The sequence below is a fragment of the Trachypithecus francoisi genome, unplaced genomic scaffold (assembly GCF_009764315.1).
Source record: "Trachypithecus francoisi isolate TF-2019V2 unplaced genomic scaffold, Tfra_2.0 Lachesis_group2, whole genome shotgun sequence".
Taxonomy (NCBI): Eukaryota; Metazoa; Chordata; class Mammalia; order Primates; family Cercopithecidae; genus Trachypithecus; species Trachypithecus francoisi.
Genome location: NW_022681465.1, coordinates 134,063,579 through 134,082,267, shown reverse-complemented (window position 1 = coordinate 134,082,267; position 18,689 = coordinate 134,063,579).

Here is an 18,689-nt window from a genome sequence, read left to right as displayed (position 1 = left end):
CTTTTGTTAAAAATGGGGTCTTACTCTGTTACCCAGGCTGGATTATAGGCATGAGTCACCATGCCAAGCTTTATACAAGTATGCCAAATCTGTATACCACCATGCCAAAATACATATATGTATTTTTTAATTTTTTTATTTTTTGAGATGGAGTCTCGCTCTATTGCCCAAGCTGGATTGCAGTGGCACAATCTCGGCTCACTGCCACCTTTGCAGTTGGTTGTATGTTGATTTTTGTATTTTTATTTTCTTACCTTATTGCCTTCCGGGTTCAAGCGATTCTCGTGCTTCAGCCTCCCAAGTACCTGGGACTACAGGCACATGCCACCATGCCCAGATAATTTTTTGTATTTTTAGTAGAGACGAGTTTTCACCGTGTTAGCCAGGATGGTCTCAATCTCCTGACCTCATGATCCACCCGCCTCTGCCTCCCAAAGTACTGGGATTACAGGAGTGAGCCACCATGCCCAGCCTTATATATGTATTTTTATGCCAATACCACAGTCTTGATTACTCTAGCTTTATGGTAAATTTTGAAATTTTGAAATCATGTAAGTCCTTGAACTTTGTTCTTTCATAAAATCATATTGGCTTATCTTGGTCCTTTGGATTTAAAAGACAAATGTTAGGTTCATCTTATCAATGTGTTTTACAGCGAACCCTAGTGGTATTTAGATAGAAATTGTATTGAATCTATGGATCAATTTTGGGGAAACTGACACCTTGACAATACTGAATTTTCCTATTTGCAAACATAGGACATATCTCCATTTGTTTCAGTCTTAATTTCCTTTGACAATGTTTTGTAATTTTCAGTGTACTGTCCTGTACTTCTTTCATTAACTTTATTTCTGAATACTTTATTCTTTTTATGCTATTGTGAATGTAATTTTTTTTTAATTTCCTTTGCAGTTGGTTGTATGTTGATTTTTGTATTTTTATTTTCTTACCATATTGCACTGGCTGGAACCTTCAGTCCAAGGTTAAATAGAAGTGGTGAGAGTTTTACATCCTTTTGCCTTGTACCCAATCTTAGGAAGAAAGCATTCATTCACCTTTAAGCATGTTGTTAGTCATGAGTTTATGTAGCTGCCTTTTATTAAAGTAAGAAAGTTTCCTTCTATTCCTAGTTTATTGAGAATTCTACCATGAATAGTAGTTCAGTTTTATCAAATGCTTTGTCTGTGTCTCTTGAGATGATGATATGGCATTTTCCTTTAAGGGTCAGCAGAATTTTCCAGAAAAGGCTATATAGTAAATATTTTTGGTTTTGTGAGCCACATGAGCTCTGTTGCAACCAATCAACTCGGCTTTTGTAGCAGAAAGCAATCATAGACAATATGTAAATGAATGGGCTTGGCTTTGTTTCAGTAAACTTTATTTGCAAAAACAAATGTCATGCCAGATTTGGCCCAGGGGCTATAGTTTGCTGACCACTGATTTGTTTTATTAATGTATGTATTACACGAATTGATATTCAGATGTTAAGCTAAAGAACATTCCTGTAATAAACTGACCACACTTGGTAATAGTATATAATCCTTTTTGTACATTACTGGATCTAATTTGTTGTTATTTAAACAATTTTAGCATTTACATTCATGAGGAGTGTTGTTCTATAGTTTTCTTGTGATATCTTTGTGGCTTTTAGTATCAGGGTAAAATGAGCAGTAAAGTGTCCCCTTTTCTTCTATTTTTGAAAAGATTTCCATTGGATTGGTATTATTAATTATTTAAATGTCAATAGAGTTCCCAGTAAAACCATGCAGGCCTGGACTTCCCTTTGAAGAACATTTTAAAATAATTTAATTAAATACTTTAATATTTTTCACTGATATATATCTATGCAAATTTTATAATTTCTTTTTGAGTCTACTTTGATCATTTCTGTTAATGAATTTGCCCATTTCATCTAAGTTGACAAATTGTTGGCATAAGATTGTTCAAAATATTCCTTTATAAGCCTTTTAATTTCCATAGGGTTCAGAATGCTTTCTCTTTTAATCCCAGTTTTGGTAATTTCTATCTTCTCTCTTTTTTTCTTGGTCATTTGACTAAAATGTTATCAATTTTGTAGATCTTTTCAAGGAATCAATTGTAAGTTTCACTAATTTTCTCTATTGTTTCACTGTTTTATTTGTATTGATTTCCGCTATGGTCTTTAGTCGTTCATCCTACTTTGGCTCTTCTTTTTGTGGTTTCTTAAGGTGGAAGCTTAATTAATTTTTCTAGGTTATTAAAGTCTTCCTTTCTAATTTTTAAAGCTATAAATTTCTCTCTAAATACTGCTTTACCTGCATTAATGTTGATATGTTCTGATCTTATATTCATTCAGTAGAAAATATTTTATAATTTCCCTGGAGAATTTTTCTTTGACGTGTAAACCAAAAATAAAATTCAAAAGCCTCCCCCACAAAAATCTGATTGGACTTTCTTCTCAGCCAGGGCACTCTAAATTTTAACCTGAAAGACTGGTTCAGGCCATGAAAGGAAGTAAGGGTTTGACATGCCTCATTATACTCCTCCAGCATTAACCAACACAAACCTTATATCTGATAAGAAACATTTACAGTCTTCTCCCTAATGCCTGCTGGAGCCTTTGTCTGCATGATAAAACCTAGGTCTTCACAATCCTTTATCATAACCTAGACATTCCTTTCTACTGATAATAACTTTTTCTATCAATTGCCATCAGAATATGTTTAAAGAAATATTGACATACCCGCCAGGCATGGTGGCTCACACCTGTAATCCTAGCTCTTTGGGGGGGCCGAGGAGGATAGATCACGAGATCAGGAGTTCAAGACCAGCCTGGCCAACATGGTGGAACCCCATCTCTATTAAAAATACAAAAATTAGATGGGCATGGTGGTGCGTGCCTGTAATCCCAGCTACTCGGGAGGCTGAGCGAGGAGAATTGCTTGAACCAGGACCTGGGGAGGCAGAGGTTGCAGTGAGCCGAGATCGCACCACTGCACTCCAGCCTGGGCGACAGAACGAGACTCCATGTCAAAAAAATAAAATAAAATAAAATAAAATAAAATAACTGAAAAGAAATACTGACAAACCCAAATATAATTAGTGGATAGTGTTTCTTTTTTTTTTTATTCTGTGCATTTTTCCTCCACATATTCTGCATTTATAATGCTGTATCTTTTTGATTAATTAACCCTTTTTATCATTATGAAATGTCCTCAGTCTCTAGGATGGTTCTTGTATTAAAATATATTTAAACATAGTCTCTCCAGATCTCTTGTGACTACTGTTTGCTTCATGTGTCTTTTACCATTATATTACTTTCTTTCTATTGTATTTTAAATATAAAGTTTTTTCTATAAAAAAATATACTCGTAATCTTATATTACTACCTCTGCCTATGAGTGGAGTTTCTAGTCCAGTAAAATTTAATGTAAAAAATTATTGGTATACTTAGTTTATGTTTGTCGTTTTAGAACTTTTCTACATGCTTGTTTGTTCCTATGGTTCTCTTATATCACTTTTCTTTGGTTATACAAATATGTTTTAGCTTACCATTTCAATTCCTGTGTTAGTTTTTTTAAGCAAGTTTTTGAGGTTTAGTGTGTGCAAGTGTATTTGCATGCATCCTTAACCCATCACAGTCCTCTCCAGGTTAATACTAACTTAATTCTGGTCCAATATAGCTACATTTCACCTGTAGGTCTCCATTTCCTCCTCCTCCCTGTATGCTACTATTGATGTTGATATGGTGTCTATATATATTATAAACCAAGTAATACAGTAATACATTTATTGCTTTAAACAGATTGTTTAGAGAAATTAAGAGACAAAAATTATGTTATTTTTTAAATCTAGTGTTAACGAAAAGAGTCAAACTCTGTAAAATATTTGAAGAGATTTATTCTGAGCCAAATATGAGTGACAATGACCCATGACATAGCCCTCAGGAAGGCCTGAGAACATGTGCCCAAGGTGGTTGGGGCGCAGCTTGGTTTTATACATTTTAGGCAGGCATGAGGCATCAATCAAATACATTTAAGAAATACATTGGTTTAGTCCAAAAAGGCAGGGCAACTCAAAGTCAGGGCTCCAGGTTATAGGTAAATTTAAGCATTTTCTGGTTGACAATTTGTTGAGTTTATCTAAAGACCTGGGATCATAGAAAGGAAATGTTCAGGTTAAGATAAAAGACTGTGGAGATCAAGGTTCTTTTGAAGTCTTATAGTGGCTGCCCTTAGAGACCATAGATGACAAATGTTTCCTGTTCAGATCTTTAAAACGTGCAAGACTTTTAGTTAACCTCTTTAGGATTGGGAGGGCCTAGAAGAAAAAGATATAGCTATGTTACTAGAGATTCTTTACAGATGCAACTTTTCCCCTACAAAAGACAGCTTTGCAGGGCCATTTAAAGATATGGAAAAGAAACATGTTTTGGGGTAAAATATTTTGATTTTCTTCTTTGTCTTGTAATGTTATGCCAGAGTCAGACTGCAAAGTAAGTCACAATATATAGGGTTAAATAAAACCCATCTGATGAGAATTTATGATTTGTAAGGCACGACTCCTCAGACCTCTCAGATAGGAATTTGGGCAAGATTAAAAAATCAGAGTTTAGTCCTCATTAGCCATGTATTTACCATTTCCCACATTGTTCTTTCCTTCATGCATGTCCAAGTTATTGTCCACTGTCATTCCTTTAATATTTCTTGGAAGACAGTTCTCCTAGCAGTAAATTCTCTCAATTTTTGTTTACCTGCAAATATCTTTATTTACCTTCATTATTGAAAGGTTAGCTAACGATATGAAATTCATGGTTGGCTTGTTTTTCTTTTTTTTTTTATTATACTTTAAGTGCTAGGGTACATGTGCACAACTTGCAGGTTTGTTACATATGTATACATGTGCCATGTTGGTGTGCTGCACCCATTAAGTCATCATTTACATTAGGTATATCTCCTAATGCTATCCCTCCCCTCTCCCCCGACCCCAAGACAGGCCACGGTGTGTGATGTTCCCCATCCTGTATCAGGTGTTCTCATTGTTCAGTTCCCACCTATGAGTGAGAACATGCAGTGTTTGGGTTTCTGTCCTTGTAATAGTTTGCTCAGAATGATGGTTTCTAGCTTCATCCATTACCTACAAATGACATGAACTCATCCTTTTTTATGGCTGCATAGTATTTTATGGTGTATATGTGCCACATTGTCTTAATCCAGTCTATCATTGATGAACATTTGGGTTGATTCCAAGTCTTTGCTATTGTGAATAGTGCCTCAATAAATATGTGTGCATGTATCTTTATAGCAGCATGATTTATAATCCTTTGGGTATATACCCAGTAATGGGATGGCTGGGTCATATGGTACATCTAGTTCTAGATCCTTGAGGAATTGCCACACTGTCTTCCACGATGGTTGAACTAGTTTACAGCCCCAATAACAGTGTAAAAGTGTTCCTATTTCTCCACATCCTCTCCAGCATCTGTTGTTTCCTGACATTTTAATGATCGCCATTCTAACTGGTGTGAGATGGTATCTCATTGTGGTTTGATTTGTATTTCTCTGATGGCCAGTGATGATGATAATTTTTTCATGTGTCTGTTGGCTGCATAAATGTCTTCTTTTGAGAAGTGTCTGTTCATACACTTTGCCCACTTTTTGATGGGGTTGTTCGATTTTTTCTTCTAAATTTGTTTAACCTCTTTGTAGATTCTAGATATTAGCCCTTTGTCAGACTGGTAGATTGCAAAAATTTTCTCCCATTCTGTAGGTTGCCTGTTCACTCTGATGGTAGTTTCTCTTGCTGTGCAGAAGTTCTTTAATTTAATTAGACCCATTTGTCAATTTTGGCTTTTGTTGCCATTGCTTTTGGTGTTTTAGACATGAAGTCCTTGCCCATGCCTATGTCCTGAATGGTACTGCCTAGGTTTTCTTCTAGGGTTTTTATGGTTTTTGGTCTAACATTTAAGTCTTTAATCCATCTTGAATTAAATTAATTTTTGTACAAGGTGTAAGGAAGGGATCCAGTTTCAGCTTTCTACATATGCCTAACCAGTTTCCCAGCAACATTTATTAAATAGGGAATCCTTTCCCCATTTCTTGTTTTTGGCCAGGTTTGTCAAAGATCAGATGGTTGTAGATGTGTGGTATTATTTCTGAGGGCTCCATTCTGTTCCATTGGTCTATATATCTGTTTTGGTAAGAGTACCATGCTGTTTTGGTTACTATAGCCTTGTAGTGTAGTTTGAAGTCAGGTAGTGTGATGCCTCCAGCTTTGTTCTTTTGGCTTAGGATTGTCTTGACAATGCAGGCTCTTTTTTTGTTCCATATGAACTTTAAAGTAGTTTTTTCCAGTTCTGTGAAGAAAGTCATTGGTAGCTTGATGGGGATGGCATTGAATCTATAAATTACCTTGAGCAGTATGGCCATTTTCATGATATTGATTCTTCCCATCCACGAGCATGAAATGTTCTTCCATTTGTTTGTGTCTTCTTTTATTTTGCTGAGCAGTGATTTGTAGTTCTCCTTGAAGAGGTCCTTCACATCCCTTGTAAGTTGGATTCCTAGGTGTTTTATTCTCTTTGAAGCTATTATGAATGGGAGTTCACTCATGGTAGAATTTGTCAGGGAAACAAACTCTCTGTCTGTTACTGGTGTATAGGAATGCTTGTGATTTTTGCACATTGATTTTGTATCCTGAGACCTTGCTGAAGTTGCTTATCAGCTTAAGGAGATTTTGGGCTGAGACAATGGGGTTTTCTAAATATACAATCATGTCATCTGCAAACAGGAACAATTTGACTTCCTCTTTTCCTAATTGAATACCTTTTATTTCTTTCTCTTTCCTGATCACCCTGGCCAGAACTTCTAACACTATGTTGGATAGGAGTGATAAGAGAGGGCATCCCTGTCTTCTGCCAGTTTTCAAAGGGAATGCTTCTAGTTTTTGCCCATTCAGTATGATATTGGCTGTTGGTTTGTCACAAATAGCTCTTATTATTTTGAGATATGTCCCATCAGTATCTAATTTATTGAGGGTTTTTAGCATGAAGGCCTGTTGAATTTTGTTGAAGGCCTTTTCTGCATCTATTGAAATAATCGTGTGGTTTTTGTCTTTGGTTCTGTTTATATGATGGATTATGTTTATTAATTTGTGTATGTTGAACCAGCCTTGCATCCCAGGGATGAAGCCCACTTGATCATACTGGATAAGTTTTTTGATGTGCTGCTGGATTCGGTTTGCCAGTATTTTATTGAGGATTTTTGCATGGATGTTCATCAGGGATATTGGTCTAAAATTCTCTTTTATTGTTGTGTTTCTGCCAGGCTTTGGTATCAGGATGATGCTGGCCTCATAAAATGAGTTAGGGAGGATTCCCTCTTTTTCTATTGATTGGAATAGTTTCAGAAGGAATGGTACTAGCTCCTCTTTGTACCTCTGGTAGAATTCAGCTGTGAATCCATCTGGTCCTGGACTTTTTTCGGTTGATAGGCTATCAATTATTGCCTCAACTTCAGAGCCTGCTATTGGTCTATTCAGGTATTCAACTTCTTCCTGGTTTAGTCTTGGGAGAATGTATGTGTCCAGAAATTTATTCATTTCTTCTAGATTTCCTAGTTTATTTGCATAGAGGTGTTTATAGTATTCTCTGATGATAGCTTGTGTTTCTGTGGGGTCAGTGGTGATATCCCCTTTATCATTTTTTATTGCATCTATTTGATTCTTCTCTCTTTTCTTCTTTATTAGTCTTACTTGTGGTCTATCAGTTCTGTGAATCTTTTCAAAAAACCGGCTCCTGGATTCATTGATTTTTTGAAGGGTTTTTTGTGTCTCTATCTCCTTCAGTTCTGCTCTGATCTTAGTTATTTCTTGCCTTCTGCTAACTTTTTAATGTGTTTGCTCTTCCGTCTCTAGTTCTTTTAATTGTGATGTTAGGGTGTCAGTTTTAGATCTTTCTTGCTTTCCCTTGTGGACATTTAGTGCTATAAATTTCCCTCTATACACTGCTTTAAATGTGTCCCAGAGATTCTGGTATGTTGTGTCTTTGTTCTCATTGGTTTCAAAGAACATCTTTATATCTGCCTTCATTTCGTTATGTACCCAGTAGTCGTTCAGGAGCAGGTTGTTCAGTTTCCATGTAGTTGAGTGGTTTTGATTGAGTTTCTTAATCCTGAGTTCTAGTTTGATTGCACTGTGGTCTGAGAGACAGTTTGTTATAATTTCTGTTCTTTTACATTTGCTGAGGAGTGCTTTACTTCCAACCATGTGGTCAATTTTAGAATAAGTGCGATGTGGTGCTGAGAAGAACGTATATTCTGTTGATTTGGGGTGGAAAGTTCTGTAGATGTCTATTAGGTCCGCTTGGTGCAGAGCTGAGTTCAAGTGCTGGATATCCTTGTTAACTTTCTGTCTCATTGATCTGTCTAATGTTGACAGTGGGGTGTTGAAGTCTCCCATTATTATTGTATGGGAGTCTAAGTCTCTGTGTAGGTCTCTAAGGGCTTGCTTTATGAATCTGGGTGCTCCTGTATTGGGTGCATATATATTTAGGAAAGTTAGTTCTTCTTGTTGAATTGATCCCTTTACCATTATGTAATGGCCTTCTTTGTCTCTTCTGATCTTTGTTGGTTTAAAGTCTGTTTTATCAGAGACTAGGATTGCAACCCCTGCTTTTTTTTTTGTTTTCCATTTGCTTGGTAGATCTTCCTCCATCCCTTTATTTTGAGCCTATGTGTGTCTGTGCATGTGATATGGGTCTCCTGAATACAGCACACTGGTGGATCTTGACTCATTATCCAATTTGCCAGTCTGTGCCTTTTAATTGGAGCATTTAGCCCATTTACATTTAAAGTTAATATTGTTATGTGTGAATTTGAGCCTGTCATTATGATGTTAGCTGGTTATTTTGCTCATTGTTTGATGCAGTTTCTTCCTAGCATTGATGGTCTTTACAATTTGGCATGTTTTTGCAGTAGCTGGTACTGGTTGTTCCTTTCCATTTTTAGTGCTTCCTTCAGGAGCTCTCTTAAGGCAGGCCTGGTTGTGACAAAATCTCTCAGCATTTGCTTGTCTGTAAAGGATTTTATTTTTCCTTCACTTATGAAGGTTAATTTGGCTGGCTATGAAATGCTGGGCTGAAAATTCTTTTCTTTAAGAATGTTGAATATTGGCCTCCACTCTCTTCTGGCTTGCAGAGTTTCTGCTGAGAGATCTGCTGTTAGTCTGATGGGCTTCCCTTTGTAGGTAACCCAACCTTTCTCTCTGGCTGCTGTTAACATTTTTTCCTTCATTTCAACTTTGGTGAATGTGACAATTATGTGTCTTGGAGTTGCTCTTCTCAAGGAGTGTATTTGTGGCATTCTCTCTATTTCCTCAATTTGAATGTTGGCCTGCCTTGCTAGGTTGGGGAAGTTCTCCTGGATAATACACTGAAGAGTGTTTTCCAGCTTGGCTCCATTCTCCCCGTCACTTTCAGGTACACCAATCAGACATAGATTTGGTCTTTTCACATAGTCCCATATTTCTTGGAGGCTTTGTTCATTTATTTTTACTCTTTTTTGTCTAAACTTCTCTTCTCACTTCATTTCATTCATTTGATCTTCAGTCACTGATACACTTTCTTCCACTTGATAGAATCAGCTACTGAAGCTTGTGCATGCATCACGTAGTTCTCATGCCATCGTTTTCAGCTCCATCAGGTCATTTAAGGTCTTCTCTATGCTGTTTATTCTAGTTAGCCATTCATCTAATCAAGGTTTTTAGCTTCTTTGTGATGGGTTCGAACATCCTCCTTTAGCTCACAGAAGTTTATTATTACCGATCATCTGAAGCCTTCTTCTCTCAACTTGTCAAAGTCATTCTCCATCCAGCCTTGTTCCATTGCTGGTGAGGAGCTGTGTTCCTTTGGAGGAGAAGAGGCACTCTGATTTTTAGAATTTTCAGCTTTTCTGCTCTGGTGTCTCCCCATCTTCGTGGTTTTATCTACCTTTGGTCTTTGATGATGGTGACGTACAGATGGGGTTTTGGTGTGGATGTCCTTTCTGTTTGTTAGTTTTCCTTCTAACAGTCAGGACCCTCAGCTGCTGGTCTGTTGGAGTTTGCTGCAGGTCCATTCCAGACCCCGTTTTCCTGGGTATCACCAACGGAGGCTGCAGAACAGCAAATTTGCAGAACAGCCAATGTTGCTGCCTGATCGTTCCTCTGGCAGCTTTGTCTCAGGGGGCATCCGACCATGTGAGGTGTCAGTCAGTCCCTACTGGGAGGTGCCTCCCTGTTAGGCTGCTTAGGAGTCAGGGACCCACTTGAGGAAGCAGTCTGTCCATTCTCGGATCTCAAACTCCACACTGGGAGAACCACTACTGTCTTCAAAGCTGTCAGACAGGGATGTTTAAGTCTGAAGAAGTTTCTGCTGCCTTTTGTTCAGCTATGCCCTGTCCCCGGAAGTGGAGTCTACAGAGGCAGGCATGCCTCCTTCAGCTGCAGTAGGCTCCACCCAGCTCGAGCTTCCCAGAGCTTTGTTTACCTACTCAAGCCTCAGCAATGGCGGGTGCCCCACCCTTAGCCTCACTGCCGCCTTGAAGTTCTCAGACTGCTATGCTAGCAGTGAGCGAGGCTCTGTGGCCGTGGGACCCTCCAAGCCAGGCGTGGGATATAATCTTCTAGTGTGCCGTTTGCTAAGACTGTTGGAAAAGCACAGTATTAGGATGGGAGTGACCCAATTTTCCAGATACCATCTGTCACAGCTTCCCCTGGCTAGGAAAGAGAATTCCCAGACCCCTTGCGCTTCCCAGGTGAGGCAATGCCTCGTGCTGCTTCGGCTCACGCTCTGTTGGTTGCACCCACTGTCCTGCACCCACTGTCCAACAAGCCCCGGTGAGATGAACCCGGTACCTCAGTTGGAAATGTAGAAATCACCCATCTTCTGTGTTGCTTACACTGGGAGCTGTAGACGACTGGAGCTTTTCCTATTCAGCCATTTGGAACCTCTCTCTTGCTTTTCTTTTTCTTTTGGCATGTTGAATATGTTACTCCACTACCCTCTTTTCTGAGGAAACCTCAGCCATAATTGTACTCTTATTTCCTGTGTACGTGATAAGTCATTTTTATCTTACAGCCTTCCAAATTTTCTCTTTGTTTTTGTTTTTTAGCAGTTTGGTTATGTGTCTAGGTGTAAATCTCATTATGCTTATCCTATTAGGGGTTTTTTTGAAGTTCTTGGATTTGTAAATTGTTCTTTAGGTTGATTGTTTTGCTTTATGCTTTTTGTTTTGTGTGTGTGCATATGTGTGTGTGTGTGTGAGAGAGAGAGAGAGAGAAAGAAAGGGTCTTGCTCTGTTGCTCAGGCTGGAGTTTAGTGGCATAATCACATCTTGGTGAAACCTTGACCTCCTGGGCTCAAGCAATCCTCCCACCTCAGCCCTCTGAGCAGCTGGGACCACAGGCAGATGCCACCATTTTTTGTAGAGACAGGTTATCCCTATATTGTCCAGGCTGGTCTTGAACTCCTGGGCTCAAGTAATCTGCCCACCTCAGCTTCCCAAAGTGCTGGGATTACAGGCATGAGCCCCCATGCCTGGCCACTTTGTGGTTTTTAGATCACTTTTGAAATGTTTTTGACCATTATTTCTTCAATTATTTCTTCCACCTATTTTCTTTCACTTCTTATGGGACTCCCATTAACGTGTGTTGGAATCCTTGTTTTAGCAAGTCTTGTATGCTCTGTTCATTTTTCTTTGATTCTTTTTTCCTCTGCTCTTTGGATTGGATAATTTCTTTTTTTTTTTTTTTTTTTGAGATGGAGTCTCACTCTGTGGCCCGGGCTGGAGTGCAGTGGCCAGATCTCAGCTCACTGCAAGCTCCGCCTCCCGGGTTCACGCCATTCTCCTGTCTCAGCCTCCCAAGTAGCTGGGACTAGAGGCGCCCATCACCTCGCCTGGCTAGTTTTTTGTATTTTTTAGTAGAGACGGGGTTTCACCATGTTAGCCAGGATGGTCTCGATCTCCTGACCTTGTGATCTGCCCGCCTCGGCCTCCCAAAGTGCTGGGGTTACAGGCTTGAGCCACCTCGCCCGGCCTGGATTGGATAATTTCTACTGATTAAACTTGAAGCTTGCTGATTCTCCCAACATCTCAATCTGCTATTGAGCTTATCTAGTGAAATTTTCATTTCAATTGTTCCACTTTTCAACTCTAGAATTTCAACTTTGAATGTTTCTACTTAAGAGTTAGTATTTTTATTTTTTATTGTTATATTTTCTTTAATTCTTTGAAAATATTTATAATAGTTTCTTAAAGTTTTTGCATTCTAAATCTGGGACCCAATCAGAATAAATTTCTATTCATAGAAGGCTCTGTCTTTTAATTTCATCATGGGCTTGATAGATTTTTGCTCTCTCATCCCTCATGGAAGGACATCAGTAATAATTGTTGAATAACATTAGGTATAAATTTCAGTAATTGCTTCCTTGGTGATTTACATAAGGTATAGCAGAGGTGTTATTAATTTGTTTCTGTAGTTAAGATGGAAACTCACCTGCATTCATCATTTTCATCAGATTCCTTGTAGTTGGTTGAGTAGCATCCCCAGAAATTCATACCCAGAAGATTAGAATGTGACTTTATTTGAAATAGGGTCTCTGGAGATGTAATTTTTAAGAATCCAGGTGGGATCATGTTGGATCTGAGTGGACACTAAAGCCAGTGATTGGTGTCCTTATAAGAAGAAGAGAGGATACAGCAGAAAAGATCATGTAAAGATGAAAGCAGAGATTGGAGTAATGTATCTATGAGCCAAGGAATGCTAAGAATTGCCAGGAGCCACCAGAAGTTAGGAAACAGGCATTGAAGGCACTTTTCCTCAGAGCGTCCAGAAACAGCCAACCTGTCTACACCTTGATTTCAAACTGCTGGTCTCCAGAACTCTGGGAGAGTGAATTTCTGTCATTTTAAGCCACTCCGTTTGTGGTACTTTGTTACAGAAACCCTAGGAAACTAATACATTATTGTGTCTTCTTTCTCTTTCTTAATAGAAATGTGCAGCAAAGAATTCTGGGATTAGTTCTTTCTTATGACTGCAAAATCTCAATTACTAAGGCCGGAAAGAGAGTTTCCATTCACTGATTTATTCATTTATTCATTCAGTAAATGTTTACTGAACCCCTAGAATGTGTCAAGCCTTGTGTTAGGCTCTAAGAATACAACAGTAAGTAGGACAAATGAGTCCACTTTTCTTATACAATTTACCTTTTTACAAAGAAATCTTAAATTCATATGGAAACTGTTCAAAGTCACAACTATGTCTCCGAAGAAGGTTACTTAATGTGATCTAATTAAATCAGTGTTATGGACTGAATGTTTCCTCCCAAAATTCATATGCTGAAGCCCTAACCCCCATTGTGGCTGTATTTGGAGATGAGACCTCTAAGGAAATAATTAAGGTTAAAATGAGGTCATAAGGATAGGGCCCTGATAGGATTTGTGTCTTTATATAATGAAACTCCAGATCTCCTCTCCACAACCCCAATATGCACCAAGGAAAGGCCATGCAAAGACATTGTGAAAAGGCCGATATCCAAAAACCAGGAAGGGAGCCCTCCTTAGAAACCAATCCTGCCAGCCAGGCATGGTGGCTCACACCTGTAATCCCAGCACTTTGGGAGGCTGAGGCAGGCAGCTCACTAGAGATCAGGAGTTCCTGGCGAAACCCCATCTCTATAAAAAATACAAAATTTAGCCAGGCGTGGTGGCTTATGCCTGTAATCCCAGCACGTTGGGAGGCTGAGGCGGGTGGATCACCTGAGGTCAGGAGTTTGAGACCAGCCTGGCTAACATGGTGAAAGTGAAACCCCGTCTCTATTAAAAATATAAAAATTAGCTAGAGGTGGCAGTGCATGCCTGTAATCCCCACTCCTCGGGAGGCTGAGGAAGGAGATTTGTTTGAGCCAGGGAGGCAGAGGTTGCTGTGAGCTGAGATCACAACACTGCACTTCAGCATGGGTAGTAGGGTGAGATGCCTTCTAAAAAAAAAAAAAAAAAAGAACATAAGCTCTTGCATTGCATTCCTGGCTTCCTATCCTGGCTCCACCACTAACTGTGCCACCCTTGGGTAAGTCACTAAGTCACTTAATGCCTATAAGACTGTTTCCCCAGTTATAAAATGTGAATAATAACAGTACATACTTAAAATAATTATTGTGAGGATATAAAATATTCTATGTAAAGGACTTAAGATATAATTTGGCACGAATAAACACTCAATATGGTGACCATTATTTCTGGAAAATAAAGAACAGGCAGCAATTATTCTAAATTGTCAAACCTGGTTGACTCGGAAAATGAAGATAAATCTGACCAAAATTCAATGTGTAGATGACATAGATGTTGTTCAACTTCAGACATGTAAAATAAAGACTAAATATAATTAGAGAGTGAAGATATACTGGTTATGCTTATATAGATATATAAAGTTACTCTACTTAGGTTCTGATTTACATTACTTACATTTACTCATCCTGAGATTCTGTAACTACAGAATTGTTCTTTACAAATGTAATAACTTAAAAATGAAGGTAACTTTTGGATTATATCCATAATGAGTCAAATCCAATAAGGCAGGAGTCGCTGAGATTTTGCCTAAAAATGTGTCCTCAGGTAGTAATCTTCAAAAACAAAATATCATAGATAGAAAAGATTTATTTTTCAACCTAAGAAAGCACATTGAAAACAGGAAAAAGAAAAAGGTTTACTTAAATGGTGTAAATGTGTGCAGTGTCAGTGACGTGATGTAGTTCAGTCTTTGATATCCTTTGAATTCTCTTCCTAATTTAATGTTTCTTTACAGACTACTATGCAGCAGAAGAAAACTATGCCTGAAATATCTACAGGGAAAATTCCGTGTATTCATGTTTAAGGAACCACTTTTGTTCCTCAAGTAACCAGAATGAGTAATAAAAATCAAGCATGAGTAGTAGTGTTTGTCATGCACTTTTTTTCTGATTGCTAAAATGAAAGCTTTCGCCAGGTGCGGTGACTCACGCCTGTAATCCCAGCACTTTGGGAGGCCGAGGCAGGTGGATCACCTGAGGTCAGGAGTTCAAGACCAGCCTGGTCAACCTGGGGAAACCCTGTATCTTCTAAAAATACAAAAATTAGCCAGGCATGGTGGCGGGCACCTGTAATCCCACCTACCTGGGAGGCTGAGGCAGGAGAATTGCTTGAACCCAGGAAGTGGAAGTTTCAGTGATCAGAGATTACGCCACCACACTCCACCCTGGACGACAGGGTAAGGCTCCATCTCAAAAAAAAAATTAAAATTAAAAATACAATGAAAGATGTCATTGAACTCAGATTAGGAAATAATTCTTCCCAAGCAAAAAACCCACGAATTATTTATTGGATTTTCTTCTACCTTTAATTTCTAATGCATGGGAATGAGTAATAGTATAAGCCAAACTGGAAAGTCAATTCACATTCCAGATTCCATTTTTACATGGGCATGAAGATTTCAAATTCTTTTATTCGATAAGCCAGCCTAGTCACTGGAAAAGATTAAATTGAAATATCTGCCTGCGTCAATCTCTCTACCAACATATAACCTCCCCACCCTGCATTGATAGAAGAATAAATAGGACTGAGAGGGAGAAAGACACTTGTGTTGGGGGTGCACAGTACTTGTAACCAATCTTTTTTTTTTTTTTTTTGAGATGGAGTCTCGGGCTGGAGTGCAGTGGTGCGATCTCGGCTCACTGCAGCCTCCACTTCCCAGGTTCAAGGAATTCTCTCCCTCAGCCTTATGAGTAGTTGGGATTACAGGTGCCCACCACACCCGGCTAACTTGTATATTTTTAGTAGAGACTTTCACCATGTTGGCCAGTCTGGTCTTGAACTCCTGACCTCAAGTGAGAGGGGCCTCAGCCTCCCAAAGTGCTGAGATTACAGACATGAGCCACCATGCCTGGCTAGCCAATCTTGAAAACGAATACTAGAACATTTTTCTACCTGGGAAGTTGTGGGATCTGCTCGAGATTCTGGTTGTTTGTTTGTTTCTTTGTTTGTTTGTTTTGGTAGAAACGGGATTTCGCCACATTGTCCAGGCTGGTCTAGAACTCTTGGGCTCAAGCAATCTGTCCACCTCAGCCTCCCAAAGTGTTGGGATTACAGGCGTGAGCCACTGCACCCAGCCATGCTCCAAGGAAATTGCTAACCAGTAAGAAAGGAGAACGTGAGAGAACAGTTACTGGGAAAAATAAAGTTACCTTTTATTTATACTCCCCAGTGAATTGAGACTTCTAACAAACCAGTTACATATACAAAAAAACAAAAACAAGAAAAAAGAATTTATCAGCTCAATTGTTCAACAAATATTTGCTGATTGCTTCCCTTGTGCCAGGCACTGTTTTAGGCTTTGAAAAATATTAAGCAAAGTCCCCCCCTCCAGGAACTTGAGTCCAGGGGTAGCACTGGCTCCAAGCATGGTGCTCAATGTTATAACAATTTTTTTCTCCATCTGTCATATTTTCTTTCCTTTCTGTAAACTGAAATCTCAGGTGGTCTCTTCCCTCTTGAAGGCAAATGGCCACCAGTGTAACATCTCTTTTTCTTTTTTTTTTTTTTTTTTGAGACGGAGACTTGCTCTGTCACCCGGGCTGGAGTGCAGTGGCCGGATCTCAGCTCACCGCAAGCTCCGCCTCCCGGGTTCACGCTATTCTCCTGCCTCAGCCTCTGGAGTAGCTGGGACTACAGGCGCCCGCCACCTGGCCCGGCTAGTTTTTTTTTTGTGTATGTATTTTTTAGTAGAGACGGGGTTTCACCGTGTTAGCTAGGGTGGTCTCGATCTCCTGACCTCGTGATCCGCCCGTCTCGGCCTCCCAAAGTGCTGGGATTACAGGCTTGAGCCACCGCGCCGGGCCTCAGTGTAATATTTCTAATGGAAAGAGAGCCTGTCTTTCCTGATCATCCTAGCAAAGGGCCAGACTGTCTCATTTACCTGGCTTGGGTCACATCCACATCTCAGAACCTGACTGGCTAGGTCTCAGTCATCAGTAAGGCCACAAATATTGGTGAAGGTTGTTCATTGCAAAAAGGACAAGCAGGGGCTGAAATCCAGTGAGGGCCGCATTTAGCAAGCCTTTATCCTGGTGCAGGACTGTGTGTGGCAGGAGAGAGGGATATTTATCCAGTTCACACTAGGACATGACAGTGGTCTTGGCCGTGTGCTCACCCTGGAGCAAGAGGTGAGGAGGGATTATCTCTACCTGGACTACATGGCCTGAAGGTGGGGAAAGGACAGTTGGGCTTCCCTGGTCCACAGTCAGAAAAAAATGCTGGGCAGGCAAAGACAACAGCTATCTACTTCATTCCTTACAAGCATGGAAAGGCAAGGTGGCAGAGTGGAGGGCACCTTGGACTTGGTGTCAAAAGGCCTGGGTTCTAATCCTAGGTTGGGAAGTTTTCGGACATTGGGCAAATCACTTAACTAATTCCCACAACATTTGTTTCCTTTCTTATGAAATGGAGAATATTATTGTCCTACCTCCCCTACAGATTCACTGAGAGAGGAAAAAATTAATAACATATAAGAATATGGTTTGGAATAAGTTTCTTATACCCAAAAGGTATTATTATTATCAATTATATCCTCCTAGTCAGTACCTATGGACTCAAAAGTTCTTTTTTTTTCTTTTGTCTATCTCTTCCATTTAATCAGTCCTGGATATCTGAAAAATCAGAATAGATTCTCAGTTGGCCCAGACACCTCACACAGTGTCCAGTGCCCTCACACATTGAAGGGGCTCAATCAGTGTTTATTAATTGGCTGACCCATGATATAGAAATTCACACTACTCAGGGTTCCTTTCCAAAGTCTTACACAAGCAAAATGTTGTGGCAAAACGTTCACCCAACATTAACATTCAAGGATTCCAGAAACTGTAAGCCAGCTGTCTTGTGATCTCATTGTTGGGTCTCAATGTAAGTACTGCTTCCTCAGGGGAAACTTCATGGACTATCCCCAGCCACACCCGCCCCCTGCCTCAGGTCTCCAGCCTGATTCACAACACTTCACTCAGTTGTCTGTCCTCAGGTCTGTCTTTCCCAACTGACGGCGAACCCCACGGGGCAGGGAGCATGGCTGTCTGGTTTGCTGTTGTGTGATAGCCATGGTGCGTGGTACATAAAAATAAATCAAGAAATACTTGTTAAATGAATGAGTACATTTGTGGAATTAAAGGGAACAAGGTTAAGTGTGAGTAGGCAACATACATTTAATTTCCTCTTTCTCTTTTCCTAACGTCTTTTTCCAAGCCCTCCATCAACCACATCCTCATGACTTCTGGAACCCCTATTAAGGAGAGAAAGAATGAATAGTTAACTTGAATGTGTCCTTTTAAGGACACACAATCAATGACTCTTTAGAAATAAAATCCATTCCCCCTGACCTGTGTAAGCAATGCCTCAAAAATGCAGGACAAATATACTAATTATAACTCTCGGTAATCATAAATTTATTCTGGAATAATAGTTCTAAATTTTATACCCTTGTATATCCTGGTATGTCCTAATGCTTATATCTGCCTCAAAACCAAGACAGACCTAGGCAGTCATTCCTGGAAGCATATACATTACTCCAAGCCAGAAATTAGATTAGAGTGGTTCAGAGAAGAAAGGAGATTTTAGACACAAATTATTCCTTCTTCTTTCCCCTCCCCACCATCC